This window comes from Rattus norvegicus, chromosome 14 (assembly GCF_036323735.1).
Source record: "Rattus norvegicus strain BN/NHsdMcwi chromosome 14, GRCr8, whole genome shotgun sequence".
In the NCBI taxonomy this organism is placed as follows: Eukaryota; Metazoa; Chordata; class Mammalia; order Rodentia; family Muridae; genus Rattus; species Rattus norvegicus.
The window spans coordinates 60,012,902-60,031,560 of record NC_086032.1 but is presented as its reverse complement, the minus strand read 5'-3'; positions in this window follow the sequence as shown (position 1 = coordinate 60,031,560).

Below are 18,659 nucleotides of genomic sequence, written 5' to 3'. Positions count from 1 at the left end.
GCTGAACCTTCAGAGAGGCAGACAAGCCTGGGAAACCAGAAGAGACTGCTCTCTGCACACACATCTCGGACGCCAGAGGAAAAAGTCAAAGACCATCTGGAACCCTGGTGCACTGAAGCTCCCGGAAACGGCGGCACAGGTCTTCGTGGTTGCTGCCGCTGCAGAGAGCCCGTGGGTAGCACCCCACGAGCGAACTTGAGCCTTGGGACCACAGGTAAGACCAACTTTTCTGCTGCAAGAAAGCTGCCTAGTGAACTAAAGACACAGGCCCACAGGAACAGCTGAAGACCTGTAGAGAGGAAAAACCACATGCCGGAAAGCAGAACACTCTGTCCCCATAACTGACTGAAAGAAAACAGGAAAACAGGTCTACAGCACTCCTGACACACAGGCTTATAGGACAGTCTAGCCACTGTCAGAAATAGCAGAACAAAGTAACATTAGAGATAATCTGATGGCGAGAGGCAAGCGCAGGAACCCAAGCAACAGAAACCAAGACTACATGGCACCATCGGAGCCCAATTCTCCCATCAAAACAAACATGGAATATCTAAACACACCAGAAAAGCAAGATCTAGTTCCAAAATCATTTTTGATCATGATGCTGGAGCACTTCAAGAAAGACGTGAAGAACTCCCTTAGAGAACAAGTAGAAGCCTACAGAGAGGAATCGCAAAAATGCCTGAAAGAATCGCAAAAATCCGTGAAAGAATTCCAGGAAAACATAAATAAACAAGTAGAAGCCCATAGAGAGGAGACACAAAAATCCCTGAAAGAATTCCAGGAAAACATAATTAACAAGTAGAAGCCAAAAGAGAGGAGACACAAAAATCCCTGAAAGAATTCCAGGAAAACACAATAAAACAGTTGAAGGAATTAAAAATGGAAATCGAAGCAATCAAGAAAGAACACATGGAAACAACCCTGGATATAGAAAACCAAAAGAAGAGACAAGGAGCTGTAGATACAAGCTTCACCAACAGAATACAAGAGATGGAAGAGAGAATCTCAGGAGCAGAAGATTCCATAGAAATCATTGACTCAACTGTCAAAGATAATGTAAAGCGGAAAAAGCTACTGGTCCAAAACATACAGGAAATCCAGGACTCAATGAGAAGATCAAACCTAAGGATAATAGGTATAGAAGAGAGTGAAGACTCCCAGCTCAAAGGACCAGTAAATATCTTCAACAAAATCATAGAAGAAAACTTCCCTAACCTAAAAAAAGAGATACCCATAGACATACAAGAAGCCTACAGAACTCCAAATAGATTGGACCAGAAAAGAAACACCTCCCGTCACATAATTGTCAAAACACCAAACGCACAAAATAAAGAAAGAATATTAAAAGCAGTAAGGGAAAAAGGTCAAGTAACATATAAAGGCAGACCTATCAGAATCACACCAGACTTCTCGCCAGAAATTGTGAAGGCCAGAAGATCTTGGACTGATGTCATACAGACCCTAAGAGAACACAAATGCCAGCCCAGGTTACTGTATCCAGCAAAACTCTCAATTAACATTGATGGAGAAACCAAGATATTCCATGACAAAACCAAATTTACACAATATCTTTCCACAAATCCAGCACTACAAAGGATAATAAATGGTAAAGCCCAACATAAGGAGGCAAGCTATACCCTAGAAGAAGCAAGAAACTAATCGTCTTGGCAACAAAACAAAGAGAATGAAAGCACACAAACATAACCTCACATCCAAATATGAATATAACGGGAAGCAATAATCACTATTCCTTAATATCTCTCAATATCAATGGCCTCAACTCCCCAATAAAAAGACATAGATTAACAAACTGGATACGCAACGAGGACCCTGCATTCTGCTGCCTACAGGAAACACACCTCAGAGACAAAGACAGACACTATCTCAGAGTGAAAGGCTGGAAAACAACTTTCCAAGCAAATGGTCAGAAGAAGCAAGCTGGAGTAGCCATTCTAATATCAAATAAAATCAATTTCCAACTAAAAGTCATCAAAAAAGATAAGGAAGGACACTTCATATTCATCAAAGGAAAAATCAACCAAGATGAACTCTCAATCCTAAATATCTATGCCCCAAATACAAGGGCACCTACATACGTAAAAGAAACCTTACTAAAGCTCAAAGCACACATTGCACCTCACACAATAATAGTGGGAGATTTCAACACCCCACTCTCATCAATGGACAGATCATGGAAACAGAAATTAAACAGTGATGTAGACAGACTAAGAGAAGTCATGAGCCAAATGGACTTAACGGATATTTATAGAACATTCTATCCTAAAGCAAAAGGATATACCTTCTTCTCAGCTCCTCATGGTACTTTCTCCAAAATTGACCATATAATTGGTCAAAAAACGGGCCTCAACAGGTACAGAAAGATAGAAATAATCCCATGCGTGCTATCGGACCACCACGGCCTAAAACTGGTCTTCAATAACAATAAGGGAAGAATGCCCACATATACGTGGAAATTGAACAATGCTCTACTCAATGATAACCTGGTCAAGGAAGAAATAAGGAAAGAAATTAAAAACTTTTTAGAATTTAATGAAAATGAAGATACAACATACACAAACTTATGGGAAACAATGAAAGCTGTGCTAAGAGGAAATCTCATAGCGCTGAGTGCCTGCAGAAAGAAACAGGAAAGAGCATATGTCAGCAGCTTGACAGCACACCTAAAAGCTCTAGAACAAAAGGAAGCAAATACTCCCAGGAGGAGTAGAAGGCAGGAAATAATCAAACTCAGTGCTGAAATCAACCAAGTAGAAACAAAAAGGACCATAGAAAGAATCAACAGAACCAAAAGTTGGTTCTTTGAGAAAATCAACAAGATAGATAAACCCTTAGCCAGACTAAGGAGAGGACACAGAGAGTGCGTCCAAATTAACAAAATCAGAAATGAAAAGGGAGACATAACTACAGATTCAGAGGAAATTCAAAAAATCATCAGATCTTACTATAAAAACCTATATTCAACAAAACTTGAAAATCTTCAGGAAATGGACAATATCCTAGACAGATACCAGGTATCGAAGTTAAATCAGGAACAGATAAACCAGTTAAACAACCCCATAACTCCTAAGGAAATAGAAGCAGTCATTAAAGGTCTCCCAACCAAAAAGAGCCCAGGTCCAGACGGGTTTAGTGCAGAATTCTATCAAACCTTCATAGAAGACCTCATACCAATATTATCCAAACTATTCCACAAAATTGAAACAGATGGAGCACTACCGAATTCCTCCTACAAAGCCACAATTACTCTTATACCTAAACCACACAAAGACACAACAAAGAAAGAGAACTTCAGACCAATTTCCCTTATGAATATCGATGCAAAAATACTCAATAAAATTCTGGCAAACCGAATTCAAGAGCACATCAAAACAATCATCCAACATGATCAAGTAGGCTTCATCACAGGCATGTAGGTATGGTTTAATATATGGTAAACCATCAACGTGATCCATTATATAAACAAACTGAAAGAACAGAACCACATGATTATTTCATTAGATGCTGAGAAAGCATTTGACAAAATTCAACACCCCTTCATGATAAAAGTCCTGGAAAGAATAGGAATTCAAGGCCCATACATAAACATAGTAAAAGCCATATACAGCAAACCAGTTGCTAACATTAAACTAAAAGGAGAGAAACTTGAAGCAATCCCACTAAAATCAGGGACTAGACAAGGCTGCCCACTCTCTCCCTACTTATTCAATATAGTTCTTGAAGTTCTAGCCAGAGCAATCAGACAACAAAAGGAGATCAAGGGGATACAGAACGGAAAAGAAGAGGTCAAAATATCACTATTTTCAGATGACATGATAGTATATTTAAGTGATCCCAAAAGTTCCACCAGAGAACTTCTAAACCTGATAAACAACTTCAGCAAAGTGGCTGGGTATAAAATTAACTCAAATAAATCAGTTGCCTTCCTCTATACAAAAGAGAAACAAGCCGAGAAAGAAATTAGGGAAACGACACCCTTCATAATAGACACAAATAATATAAAGTACCTCGGTGTGACTTTAACCAAGCAAGTAAAAGATCTGTACAATAAGAACTTCAAGACACTGAGGAAAGAAATTGAAGAAGACCTCAGAAGATGGAAAGATCTCCCATGCTCATGGATTGGCAGGATTAATTTAGTAAAAATGGCCATTTTACGAAAAGCAATCTACAGATTCAATGCAATCCCCATCAAAATACCAATCCAATTCTTCAAAGAGTTAGACAGAACAATTTGCAAATTCATCTGGAATGACAAAAAACCCAGGATAGCTGAAGCTATCCTCAACAATAAAAGGACTTCAAGGAGAATCACTATCCCTGAACTCAAGCAGTATTACAGAGCAATAGTGATAAAAACTGCATGGTATTGGTACAGAGACAGACAGATAGACCAATGGAATAGAATTGAAGACCCAGAAATGAACCCACACACCTATGGTCACTTGATTTTTGACAAAGGAGCCAAAACCATCCAATGGAAAAAAGATAGCATTTTCAGCAAATGGTGCTGGTTCAATTGGAGGGCAACATGTAGAAGAATGCAGATCGATCCATGCTTATCACCCTGTACAAAGCTTAAGTCCAAGTGGATCAAGGACCTCCACATCAAACCAGACACACTCAAACTAATAGAAGAAAAACTACGGAAGCATCTGGAACACATGGGCACTGGAAAAAATTTCCTGAACAAAACACCAATGGCTTACGCTCTAAGATCAAGAATCGACAAATGGGATCTCATAAAACTGCAAAGCTTCTGTAAGGCAAAGGACACTGTGGTTAGGACAAAACGGCAACCAACAGATTGGGAAAAGATCTTTACCAATCCTACAACAGATAGAGGCCTTATATCCAAAATATACAAAGAACTCAAGAAGTTAGACCGCAGGGAGACAAATAACCCCTTTAAAAATTGGGGTTCAGAGCTAAACAAAGAATTCACAGCTGAGGAATGCCGAATGGCTGAGAAACACCTAAAGAAATGTTCCACATCTTTAGTCATAAGGGAAATGCAAATCAAAACAACCCTGAGATTTCACCTCACACCAGTGAGAATGGCTAAGATCAAAAACTCAGGTGACAGCAGATGCTGGTGAGGATGTGGAGAAAGAGGAACACTCCTCCATTGTTGGTGGGATTGCAGACTGGTAAAACCATTCTGGAAATCAGTCTGGAGGTTCCTCAGAAAATTGGACATTGAACTGCCTGAGGATCCAGCTATACCTCTCTTGGGCATATACCCAAAAGATGCCTCAACATATAAAAGAGACACGTGCTCCACTATGTTCATCGCAGCCTTATTTATAATAGCCAGAAACTGGAAAGAACCCAGATGCCCTTCAACAGAGGAATGGATACAGAAAATGTGGTACATCTACACAATGGAATATTACTCAGCTATCAAAAACAACGAGTTTATGAAATTCGTAGGCAAATGGTTGGAACTGGAAAATATCATCCTGAGTGAGCTAACCCAATCACAGAAAGACATACATGGTATGCACTCATTGATAAGTGGCTATTAGCCCAAATGCTTGAATTACCCTAGATCCCTAGAACAAAGGAAACTCAAGACGGATGATCAAAATGTGAATGCTTCACTCCTTCTTTAAATGAGGAAAAAGAATACCCTTGGCAGGGAAGGGAGAGGCAAAGATTAAAACAGAGACTGAAGGAACACCCATTCAGAGCCTGCCCCACAGGTGGCCCATACATATACAGCCACCCAATTGGACAAGATGGATGAAGCAAAGAAGTGCAGACCTACAGGAGCTGGATGTAGATCGCTCCTGAGAGACACAGCCAGAATACAGCAAATACAGAGGCGAATGCCAGCAGCAAACCACTGAACTGAGAACAGGTCCCCCGTTGAAGGAATCAGAGAAAGAACTGGAAGAGCTTGAAGGGGCTCGAGACCCCAAAAGTACAACAATGTCAAGCAACCAGAGCTTCCAGGGACTAAGCCACTACCTAAATACTATACATGGACTGACCCTGGACTCTGACCCCATAGGTAGCAATGAATATCCTAGTAAGAGCACCAGTGGAAGGGGAAGCCCTGGGTCCTGCTAAGACTGAACCCCCAGTGAACTAGACTGGTGGGGGAGGGCGGCAATGGGGGGAGAGTTGGGAGGGTGGCACCCATAAGGAAGGGGAGGGGGGAGGGGGATGTTTGCCCGGTAATCGGGAAAGGCAATAACACTTGAAATGTATATAAGAAATACTCAAGTTAATAAAAAAAAAGTAATAAAAGATCACTATAAAATGCTAAGTCAATATCTACTTTCCATTTCCATATTATTAAATCACAATGAAATAAAGCTGGCACCAGAAATACATGAAAAAAAAAATCTTCTGTTTCTCCAATGGGCCTGTGGCTCTGTATCACTTTATTCTTTTTTTTTTTTTTCAGTTGCAACATTTTTCTTTGTTCCCTGTGCACAAAGTTTATCGTTATTATCATGTTGTAATCTTGATTTATCTTACTGTAGTCTAAGGTCTACTAAGAACTATATAAATATTCTGAACTTATAAAGCCCTTTTCTCATTGAACTTCTTTCAAATTACTTAAAATATTTTCAGTTTTACTTTGCTTATATAGTGTTTGTGACAGGGAAAACTTCTACCTTGAATCATATATTTTGTGTTGTTTGATGTAATTATATCTGAAATAGTTAATTTACTCAGGATGATGGAACGAAGCAAAAGGACTCTTAATTTGGACTATAGTCTAGATGTAAACATGATTTAAGTTTGCAATAAATATTAGGGTTCAATATTTGAAACATATTGACAGCCTCAATAAAACTTACTGGAAACATGGCTACAAGGTATATTAAGATTAAAAATTCTTCCCTACCTAATTAAAATGTGAAAGATTCTGTATTTCAATCAAACGTGGCTATTGTAGCACATACATTATCTTATTATAGTCATTAATTTGGTGGCATACTGAATTCCTAAATGTATTTCATCTTTATTTGCATATCATAATTAAAGATGCATAAGACAATAGCAATCAGCATATCAGTCTACTGAAGTCATACTTTCTAAAATATATAGCTTCTACAAACCACTTTTCCTCTTTTATCTCTGTCAAGAGGAGGTCTTTTAAGTTAAAGAACAATATAAATATCACTAATAAGCAACTAAAATACTATTTATTCAATTAGAGACATTCTTATTTACTAAAGAGTTACTTAAATTTGTTTCTAGAACTTTCTTCCTAGGGAACTCAAATAATTTGCATATGAAAACACTGACACTAGGCAAGCTTTATACAGTACAATTAACATGTACTGCTCACAAACACCCTTGACTTTATAGATATTCTGAAAACAGATTTCTAGCTTTAACTAAAAGTTGCTGGGAATGTATATATTTCCAACAGAGATGAGATAAATGAAGTAGTAATTTGATGAATTAAATACAATAGAAATTAATAACTAAAACAAACTTTTGTGTTTCTTTAATTCAGTTGTTATTCGGGTAGCTTACAAATGTTTTGTAAAGTGTTGTAAATTGGCAAAATGAGTTCCTTGCTGAATTTTTATATCATGTCTATTTTCATTTAAAGTATTAATTTTTATTCTTATTGGAACTAATATTTTATAAACAATCTTGGTAATAAATGGAGTACACAATGATAAAAATAGTAGCTGAAATAGAGAATAAAGACACAGATTCTTTGTTTTCAAAGAGAAATCTTTAGTAAATTTCAAAAGTATAATATTGAAGTTTCAAAAGAGAAAAACAAGTCTGAGTGTGATGGAGGTCCCAAGAATACAGGAACAGGAGCTTCCTGGCACAGAAAGAGTAGACACAGGTACTAAGAAACAAACTTGAAATAATAGTAAAGAAAAAGGTATTGGTTAGGACAAAAGTATGTGAATCAGATATAACAGATAGATAAAACTGAAATGTTATTTGACAACATTTTATTTTTTAAATTATTGGGATTAGTTTGCGTCATATGTATTATCTGTGCTGGAGGATGTTCTACGGACTGACAAGAAGAATGCGTGATATGGAGGGTTGAGTTAGAATTTCTCTGCAGGTCTGTTGTTACATTGTCCCTATGGAACTATTCAACTGTTGAATTTCTGGGTTGATTCACTATCTGGATGACCATTCCCCTGCTCTGGTTTTCTTTGGAGATTACAAAAAAGGAGAGGGACAAATTTTTTCTCCTCTTTGTCTTCTTCACTATGGGAAGATCTGGGGAGAGATGAGACAGTGGAAACTATTTCTGAATATAATATATAAAAGGCTGTTTTTGATTAAAAAATACTAACAGCAGGCATTCTAGTTTCTCATAATTAAAAAAATACCTCAGGTATAGCCAGGTAGTTATTTGGTTAGATGAGTCATTGATGAAATATGACTGCGACATCTTGTTTAACTTCCTTTGTCCTCTACCCTTTATCTGCTTCAAATCACAAGTTCTTTCCTGCATTATTGATGTACATACTAATGATATTCTCATCGTTGTCTCTTTTAGTGGTACCAGGATAGTCAGCACAAACTAAGTACTTGTATAGATTCTTACATAAGTACATATATGTTCCTTTTTGCTTGATTTTAGAATAATTAAAACAATGCAATGAATTTTAATTTCTATAATACACTGCCACAGCACAATCATTTATAATGGAGTCTTGAATTATAGTATAATTTTATTCTCTTTTTACCAAATGTATAATTGCATTTTGTTTATCTTTTTTAATTATTAGTACACTATGCATTATTAATTTCCTGCTGTATCAAGAAGTGAAAAGCACAATTTTCTGTATTTAAACACATGGAACAAGTAATTGTTTTCACTTTAATCTTGCTAAAAACATGCAGCCTCCAATATATGTAAAATGCCTTTCTGCTACAATTTTAGCTGATTGATTTTCTGGCCTGTAGCCTATCTGCTGTTCTGGGAATTTTCTTCAACTTCTCTATCAAATTCCTTTTGCCTTTTTTCTATACTCAGACAAAATTTTGCCTAAATACTATATTTAGTCCCCTTATTCTTAATTCCTTATGTAAGAGGAAAAAAAATCTTGCATGCAGCCCTTCTGAGAATCTCCTTCAGAAAATAATTCGAGGAAGGCAAATGGTCATGGGAAACTTGCAAAAATAAAACCAATTCTCTCTTTTGAAATACATTTAGAATTCTAGGTATTTGCTTGGAAACTTTTACAAAATACAGGAAAAATAACTGATATAGTTTTGTAAATTAAAAACTTTGGGAGAAGAGAGGAGCAACTGAGAGAACATGGAGGCAGATGTTATGATTTCTCTCTGCACATTTACAGGTTGTTATGAATATTTTTAAGGGATGGATATGTACAGGATTTTGTGTATCTAGATGAAGCTAACTGTGTCTTATCTAGGTGGGCAATTATATCTTATCAACTGGATCAGAAAACAAAACAAAACAAAAGAAAACAAAAACCCCCCAAAACCCCTTTGTTGTTGTTGTTGTTGTTGTTGTTGTTGTTGTTGTTGTTGTTGTTGGTGGTGGTGGTGGTGGTGGTGGTGGTGGTGGTGGTGTGTGTGTGTGTGTGTGTGTATGTTCTTGCAAGGACTCAGCAAAGCCTATAGTCTATAGACTGCTATAGACAATGGGGACCTTGAAGGTGGGCTAAATATATTTTGCATTATGTTTTGTTTAGGTATGGCCCCATAGACTCATATATTTGAACAAGCCTATGGGAGCCAGAGAGTAAAATGCTATGGTTTATGCTTGACCTAGGAAGTAGCACTATTTGAAGGTATGGCCCTGTTGGAGTAGGTGTGTCACTGTGGGTGGGCTTTAAGATCCTCATCCTACATGCCTAGGAATCAATATTCTGCTAGCAGCCTTCAGATGAATATGTAGAACTCTCAGCTCCTCCTGCACCATGCATGACTGGATGCTGCCTTTCCACCTTGATGATAATGAATTGACCCTCTGAACTTGTAAGCTAACCCCAATTAAATATTTTTCCGATAAGAGTTTCATTGGGCATGGTTCTATTCACAGCAGTAAAATCCTGACTAATGCATCATATATTGTATGAAAGAAATTCCAACTTGATGATTCTCCATTCAGAAAGACTAAAACACATGTTTAATAATAGCACTATTTGAAGGTATGGCCCTGTTTTGGGGTTTCAGCTGAAGTGGTGATTTTTGGCCTAGAAACTAGGCTAAATCTAGGTATAGACAGAAAACAGCTCAGGATTAAGAAAGTCTGAAAACAAGGTCAACTGTTTGGACCAATAAAAATGTACTTGTTTTCAGATGGAGATGAGTTTGTCATGACCCCTCTCTTCAACTCTAAATAGAACAAACAAGGAGAAGCAACTCCCAGCTTCCTTCTTAGAAGAGAATGATGTGGATAATTCTAGAAATATCTAAAATTTTGAGGACAAAAAGATCATGGAATTAGGTCTAACTATTCAGATATGAAGTACCTAGAGGACTTAGGCCACTCTAAACCCTGAACCCCCTCTCCCAATAAAGTAATAAGATATAATAAGAGAGAACAAAACTAACATACTGAACAGGATACAACAGAAGAAAAGGGGCCTCAAAATGGCACAAGAAACTAGTATGGACTCAAGAGACCTCCCTGTTGGTACAATCAAAAATACTATAAGCAGACTTAAATGGAAATCACAAAATACACACAAGGATCTTGAAGGCAAAAAGTAAGAAGAAAACAAATATACATAAAATGAAAATAAAAAAGATGAAATTAAAATAAGAAAAGGGGGAAAAATAAAGCAAAAGTCCTAACAGGACATTATGAGGCAAGGAACCTGTTAAGACATCATTGACTTCATTGACTGTTGGATACTACTTCTGGGAAATGCAGCCTATCTACCATTAAGAGTACTTTGTTAAGGTGACTGAAAGACTTATAAGGAACCATAACTATTTACGTAAAGGAACTTATAATCTCTCTCTGTGTGTATGCAAGCACACTTTTGTGAATATGCATTTTAACAGAAAATTTCCTTCCTGGCTGATAATTCTACCCACAAGAGTCATAGACCATTTAACAAAATCTCAACACAAATTATTAGAAATCGTCTTTTGAGTTGTCAGGGTTGTCCAAAATCTCCCCAAACATTATCAGCTATTGCTATAATTCTTGTTTGATCACTGGATGTTGAAGCTAAGTATCTATTGCTGAAGACACCGTACACTCCAGAAACAAGGTCTAGAGGCTCCCGAAGTAAAACTGACCTGGCCCACAGATAAGTGTAGTCCTCCCCCTTCATCAAGGAAAATTCTTTTTGCAACTGGTGGAAATAAAGAGCATTATAGAAAACCATAACCCATCAAAATGCAGAGTCTGGAGCATAGTCCCAACATTTATAACACAAGTCTGAATCAAACATCCAAAGGTTGTTGCAGAATAAGAGGAGGAAGGATTATTAAGAACCAGAACTGTAGTTTGCACTGAGAACATATCTTCTAGAATTATCAGAAGCCACACCCATGAAGCCTCACCAACATTGCTGCCTAAATGACATGCTAAAGTGGACAATGGAAAGCTGAGGACACTAGACAAAGAACTTTAGGGAGCTAGGGAATATTGAGAATTCGAGAAAGAGTCTATCCCATAGAAGAACAGTTGATTATCCCAAGATGAAATAGTTATCCCTTAAAACAAATACATACAAGAAACATTATACAGATTAAGCAGCTTATATTTTTGTATACACACAGAACACCAACACCACCACTGCCAATAACAACAGCAGTAGCAACAGCAACAAGAAAACAATTAAAAAAAAAAGAGGGTGCAGTGAGCCTTCCTCGAAAGCCTGTTTTATAATCGAAGACTGACCACTCCCATTGTGACTCAGTTATTGTCCTTTGAGTCCACCCAATCATATACTCTAGCTACAAGCTGCTGGACCAGCTCCCAGGAGCCTGCGAGACCCACTGAGCATTGGAGAGGAGATAAGAGGGCAGGTGGCAAAAAAAAAAAAAAAAAAAAAAAAAAAAAAAAAAAAAAAGAGGGCAGGTGGCAGAAAAGAAACTAGAGAAGAGCAGGCCCAAGAGAAGATACTTTTTTTTTTTTATTATTAACTTGAGTATTTCTTATATACATTTCGAGTGATATTCCCTTTCCCGGTTTCCGGGCAAACATCCCCCTCCCTCCTACCCTTCCTTATGGGTGTTCCCCTCCCAACCCTCCCCCCATTGCCGCCCTCCCCCCATAGACTAGTTCACTGGGGGTTCAGTCTTAGCAGGACCCAGGGCTTCCCCTTCCACTGGTGCTCTTACTAGGATATTCATTGCTACCTATGGGGTCAGAGTCCAGGGTCAGTCCATGTATAGTATTTAGGTAGTGGCTTAGTCCCTGGAAGCTCTGGTTGCTTGACATTGTTGTACTTTTGGGGTCTCGAGCCCCTTCAAGCTCTTCCAGTTCTTTCTCTGATTCCTTCAACGGGGGACCTGTTCTCAGTTCAGTGGTTTGCTGCTGGCATTCGCCTCTGTATTTGCTGTATTCTGGCTGTGTCTCTCAGGAGCGATCTACATCCGGCTCCTATCGGTCTGCACTTCTTTGCTTCATCCATCTTGTCTAATTGGGTGGCTGTATATGTATGGACCACATGTGGGGCAGGCTCTGAATGGGTGTTCCTTCAGTCTCTGTTTTAATCTTTGCCTCTCCCTTCCCTGCCAAGGGTATCTTTTTCCTCATTTAAAGAAGGAGTGAAGCATTCACATTTTGATCATCCGTCTTGAGTTTCCTTTGTTCTAGGGATCTAGGGTAATTCAAGCATTTGGGCTAATAGCCACTTATCAATGAGTGCATACCATGTATGTCTTTCTGTGATTGGGTTAGCTCACTCAGGATGATATTTTCCAGTTCCAACCATTTGCCTACGAATTTCATAAACTCGTTGTTTTTGATAGCTGAGTAATATTCCATTGTGTAGATGTACCACATTTTCTGTATCCATTCCTCTGTTGAAGGGCATCTGGGTTCTTTCCAGTTTCTGGCTATTATAAATAAGGCTGCGATGAACATAGTGGAGCACGTGTCTCTTTTATATGTTGAGGCATCTTTTGGGTATATGCCCAAGAGAGGTATAGCTGGATCCTCAGGCAGTTCAATGTCCAATATTCTGAGGAACCTCCAGACTGATTTCCAGAATGGTTTTACCAGTCTGCAATCCCACCAACAATGGAGGAGTGTTCCTCTTTCTCCACATCCTCACCAGCATCTGCTGTCACCTGAGTTTTTGATCTTAGCCATTCTCACTGGTGTGAGGTGAAATCTCAGGGTTGTTTTGATTTGCATTTCCCTTATGACTAAAGATGTGGAACATTTCTTTAGGTGTTTCTCAGCCATTCGGCATTCCTCAGCTGTGAATTCTTTGTTTAGCTCTGAACCCCATTTTTTAATAGGGTTATTTGTCTCCCTGCGGTCTAACTTCTTGAGTTCTTTGTATATTTTGGATATAAGGCCTCTATCTGTTGTAGGATTGGTAAAGATCTTTTCCCAATCTGTTGGTTGCCGTTTTGTCCTAACCACAGTGTCCTTTGCCTTACAGAAGCTTTGCAGTTTTATGAGATCCCATTTGTCGATTCTTGATCTTAGAGCATAAGCCATTGGTGTTTTGTTCAGGAAATTTTTTCCAGTGCCCATGTGTTCCAGATGCTTCCCTAGTTTTTCTTCTATTAGTTTGAGTGTGTCTGGTTTGATGTGGAGGTCCTTGATCCACTTGGACTTAAGCTTTGTACAGGGTGATAAGCATGGATCGATCTGCATTCTTCTACATGTTGCCCTCCAGTTGAACCAGCACCATTTGCTGAAAATGCTATCTTTTTTCCATTGGATGGTTTTGGCTCCTTTGTCAAAAATCAAGTGACCATAGGTGTGTGGGTTCATTTCTGGGTCTTCAATTCTATTCCATTGGTCTATCTGTCTGTCTCTGTACCAATACCATGCAGTTTTTAATCACTATTGCTCTGTAATACTGCTTGAGTTCAGGGATAGTGATTCCCCCTGAAGTCCTTTTATTGTTGAGGATAGCTTTAGCTATCCTGGGTTTTTTGTTATTCCAGATGAATTTGCAAATTGTTCTGTCTAACTCTTTGAAGAATTGGATTGGTATTTTGATGGGGATTGCATTGAATCTGTAGATTGCTTTTGGTAAAATGGCCATTTTTACTATATTAATCCTGCCAATCCATGAGCATGGGAGATCTTTCCATCTTCTGAGGTCTTCTTCAATTTCTTTCCTCAGTGTCTTGAAGTTCTTATTGTACAGATCTTTTACTTGCTTGGTTAAAGTCACACCGAGGTACTTTATATTATTTGGGTCTATTATGAAGGGTGTCGTTTCCCTAATTTCTTTCTCGGCTTGTTTCTCTTTTGTATAGAGGAAGGCAACTGATTTATTTGAGTTAATTTTATACCCAGCCACTTTGCTGAAGTTGTTTATCAGGTTTAGAAGTTCTCTGGTGGAACTTTTGGGATCACTTAAATATACTATCATGTCATCTGCAAATAGTGATATTTTGACCTCTTCTTTTCCGATCTGTATCCCTTTGATCTCCTTTTGTTGTCTGATTGCTCTGGCTAGAACTTCAAGAACTATATTGAATAAGTAGGGAGAGAGTGGGCAGCCTTGTCTAGTCCCTGATTTTAGTGGGATTGCTTCAAGTGAGAAGATACTTTTAAAAGTGAACTAAACAGATTGTAAGGAAAGATGGCAGAACTGAGTCTGATGTACCACGGAAAATAATAAAACTACAGACAGCAATGCTGTGGTCCATGATGCAGCCCCAAACAATGTGGAAGCCCTTGATCCATACTGCCACTATGAAGAGGAAGGACGTCCTGCTGCAGTGATATGGATGACTACAGACTCAACTTGAGAATGAAGGACATAAAAGGCTCTTTGTGCCACCCTCCCTCACCCTTACCCGACTTGATCCCCACTGCAAACAAGACATTGAGGAAGTCATTGAAGAGAAATTCTAAAAATTGTGATACACACACACACACACACACACACACACACACACACACACACACTCTACTCTACCCACCTACACCGTACTCCATCTAGGAGCTGCTGGCCTGGGTAGAACTGTTGGTGCTGCAGAACCAGATTCAAGAGCAGGTCATTTTCATCATGGATGAAAACCACACACTTAACTGTGATTACAGCCTGAACCTGCCACTGCAGGGCAGATCCAAAAAGCATGAGAGACCTAGAGAGGTTTAGAGGGAGTGATTCATTTTTCTCTTCCAGGTTTCTGCAGTAACGTCTATATTAGATATTCATATCTGACGATTTGGGTCTAGTAGACTCAGATGAGAGAGAATCTATGTTTGGTTTTGTGGGCCTGGGCTACCTCACTCAATATGATATTTTCATGTTTTGTTTGTTTACCTGAAAGTTCATGTTTTCATTCCTCACAGCTGAATTATATTCCATACAAGTCATAAGTGTGCATAAGTACCACATATCATTATCCACTTGTCAGTTGAAGAACATGGAGGTCCTCGTCTCCTATTGTGAACAGAGTAGCAATGCACATGACTGAGCAGATATCTGTGGCAGAGGATAAATTCTTTTTGGGAATTTGCCAAGAGAAGTACAGCAAGGCCATATAGTAGATTTATTTTTACCATCTTGAGAATTCTCTACACTGATTTTCATAGTGACTGTACCTCTTTTTCAATGACACCAACAGTGATTGAGGGTTCCATTGTCTCCAAACACCTCCAGCATTTGTCCCTGGCTACTTTGTTGATATTTTCTATTCTGACGGGGATAAGATGAAATCTCAACGTTGTTTTGATTTGCATTTCCCTACTTGTTAGTGATTTATGAATGAGGAGTGGGGGTTAGTTGTTGTTTTTGTTTGTTTGTTACCTAAGTTTTTTTCCCTTTGAAAATACTGTTCAGATTTCAGGCCCAATTTTTTTAATAGGTCATTTAGTTTATTGGTTTCATTTTTAAAAGATCTTGATATAGTCTAATTATTGATTCTTTGTCATTTCTATAACTGAAAAGGACCTATTCTTTTTCAACTGATTAAATTTTTTCTTCAGCTATGCAGAAGGTTTTTGATTTTAGGAAGTCTTACTCATTAATTCTTGGCCACAATTCTTGAGCAAACAGATTTCTATTTATCCTACATCTATATAATGTAGAGAACTCCCCAGGTTTACCTCTATGATGGTTTGCATATAATTGGCCGAGGTAGTAGCACTATTAGTAGGTTTGACCTTGTTGGAGTTGTTGTGTCACAGTGGATGTGGGCTTTAAGACCCTCATCCTAGCTGCCTGGAAGTTAGTCTTCCACTAGCAGCCTTCAGATGAAAATATAGAACTCACAGCTCTGATGCACCATGCCTGCCTAGATGCTGCCATGCTCCCACCTTCATGATAATGGACAGAACCTCAGAACCTATACGCTAACCCCAATTAAATGTTGTCTTATAAATGGTGTCTGTTCACAGCAGTAAACCCTAACAACAAAGACTTCTAATAATGTTTGCAGTGTTTTACTTTTTACATTTAAGTATACAATCTATTGAAACTTCATTTCGAATTCTATTCATTTGAATAGGTGATGGATACAGGTCTAATTTCATTCATCTGAATATGAAATGGTTCTTCTCACCATTTGAGGAACACACTTTTCTTCCAAAAATTTTTTTGGCACCTTTTTCAAAGATTAAATGTCAAAAACGTTATATGTAAATAAAAAAAGGAATTTGTTTTGGCAATGAGACTCCCTTTGAGAAAGCTAAGTTTTTACTTTATTTTCAAGTGTTTATCAATTGTAGATTCCTACTTGGTTAGAGATGAGGACACCCGTCCACTTATTTTTACAGTCCTTGAGTTCCTTCTGGTTCAGAACTTTATGTGTCCTATAAATGTTTTGTTGGTGTTCTCTCTTCCTTCTGAAAGTTCTTTTCAGTACTAGAGACTTGCACCAAAAATAGGTATAAATTGCATAATCCTAGATAAAGGGGTCAGCAAATTCTGCATGCAGGCAATTTTTACACCCAGCTTTAAATATACATCTATTGAAAATGTAAGAGAGGTCATGAGATGCTCATTTGGCTAACTGAGGAGTTTTCAGAATGAATAAGAAAATCCTCACGGCTTAGAAAAATGACAGAGCATGATGAGTCAGTGATCAGATTTATGCATGGGACGAAAGAAAATCTTAACATATGTTAATTAATAAATGAAATGTGTCACATTAATAAAACAAAGGATAAATATTCAAGTGATTGTATCAGCATATGCAGAAAAATAATTGGCAAAATTCAAACATTTTCATAATAAAAGCAATCAGTGAAGAATACTAGAAAATCTCAGCAGAGTAAATGCTGCAAATGAAAAACTCAAATTTAACATAGTACTCAAGAGTGGAAGAGGGACTGTTCTCTCCATAACATCATCAGTATGGCAAAAAAGCTTAATCTCAACACTTATATTCCAGATATTACCAGAAATCCTAAAATATGAGGCAGCTTCAAGAATAGTCTTACACCTATGCCTCCTAGGAAACCAAAAGCAGAAGGAGGACCTGCTTACAGGAATTTTAATCAAGCGACATGGCTTCTCTGGCAAGGGATCACATCTAAACACCTAGGTCTGTGTGGTCCAGCTAGAGTACAGGTATTTCACATACCTTTAAATCCTCTGGCTGGAATACAGACACTCTATTAGTACACACTTTTAATCCTGAAAAAATGAGGGTAAAGTTAGTTTGTAAAAGGATGCAGCATGTTTAAAAATGACATCTAATTGAGTGGCAGATAAAGTGATGAATCAGAAAGATTTGATAGATGAGTCAGAGATAGATGCACCCAACTCTCACGAGAACACACAGGAAAGAGGGGCTGCTAATAAGCAGCATAGGGAGAGAAAAGGGAAAAGGAATGAGGTGGTATGTGCTGCTGCTGTTGCTGCTGCTGCTGCTGCTGCTGCTGCTGCGTGTTTGTGTTTGTGTGTGTGTGTGTGTGTGTGTGTGTGTGTGTGTGTGTGGCAGTTTTGTGAGGACAGTTTTACAGAGACACATTGCAGACAAAAGTGAAGACTGAATTAGCCAAAGAATGAACCAAAGCAAAAAGATAAGAACATATTGTTAAACTTAACATGAAGCAAAGCAGAACAATTCAGTCAGAAGCCAAGGGAAGCCAGATTAAATTAGTCAGCTTGGGAAATTAGATTGTACGGAGGCTAGAAACTTTCAAGCCTAACCCTAGAGAGATAATACAGAGGAAGGAATGTTCTGGGCTCAATCCAAGCTATGTATTCGAACAGTTTGGTAAGGCTTTCATTTCATCACATTATCTGAGGAAACAAAAGTGACATTTTCACTTTTATGTAATTTTTATGACCTCTGTGAACTTTCCAAATAAAATAAAAGAAAGAGAATCTAAAAAAACAAACAAACAAACAAAAAACAAAACAAAACAAAAAAACCAAGCAAGCAAGCAAGCAAACAAACAAACAAAAACCTACCATAAGTAAATAGTCCACATCTAACACTGAGATTTTGTTTGCTTCATCTTTAGCATTTAGCATTTGGAAGCAGCATTTTAAAAAATTCTCCTAATTACCTTGCAGACAGTGCTTTTCCATATGACTTTTTATACA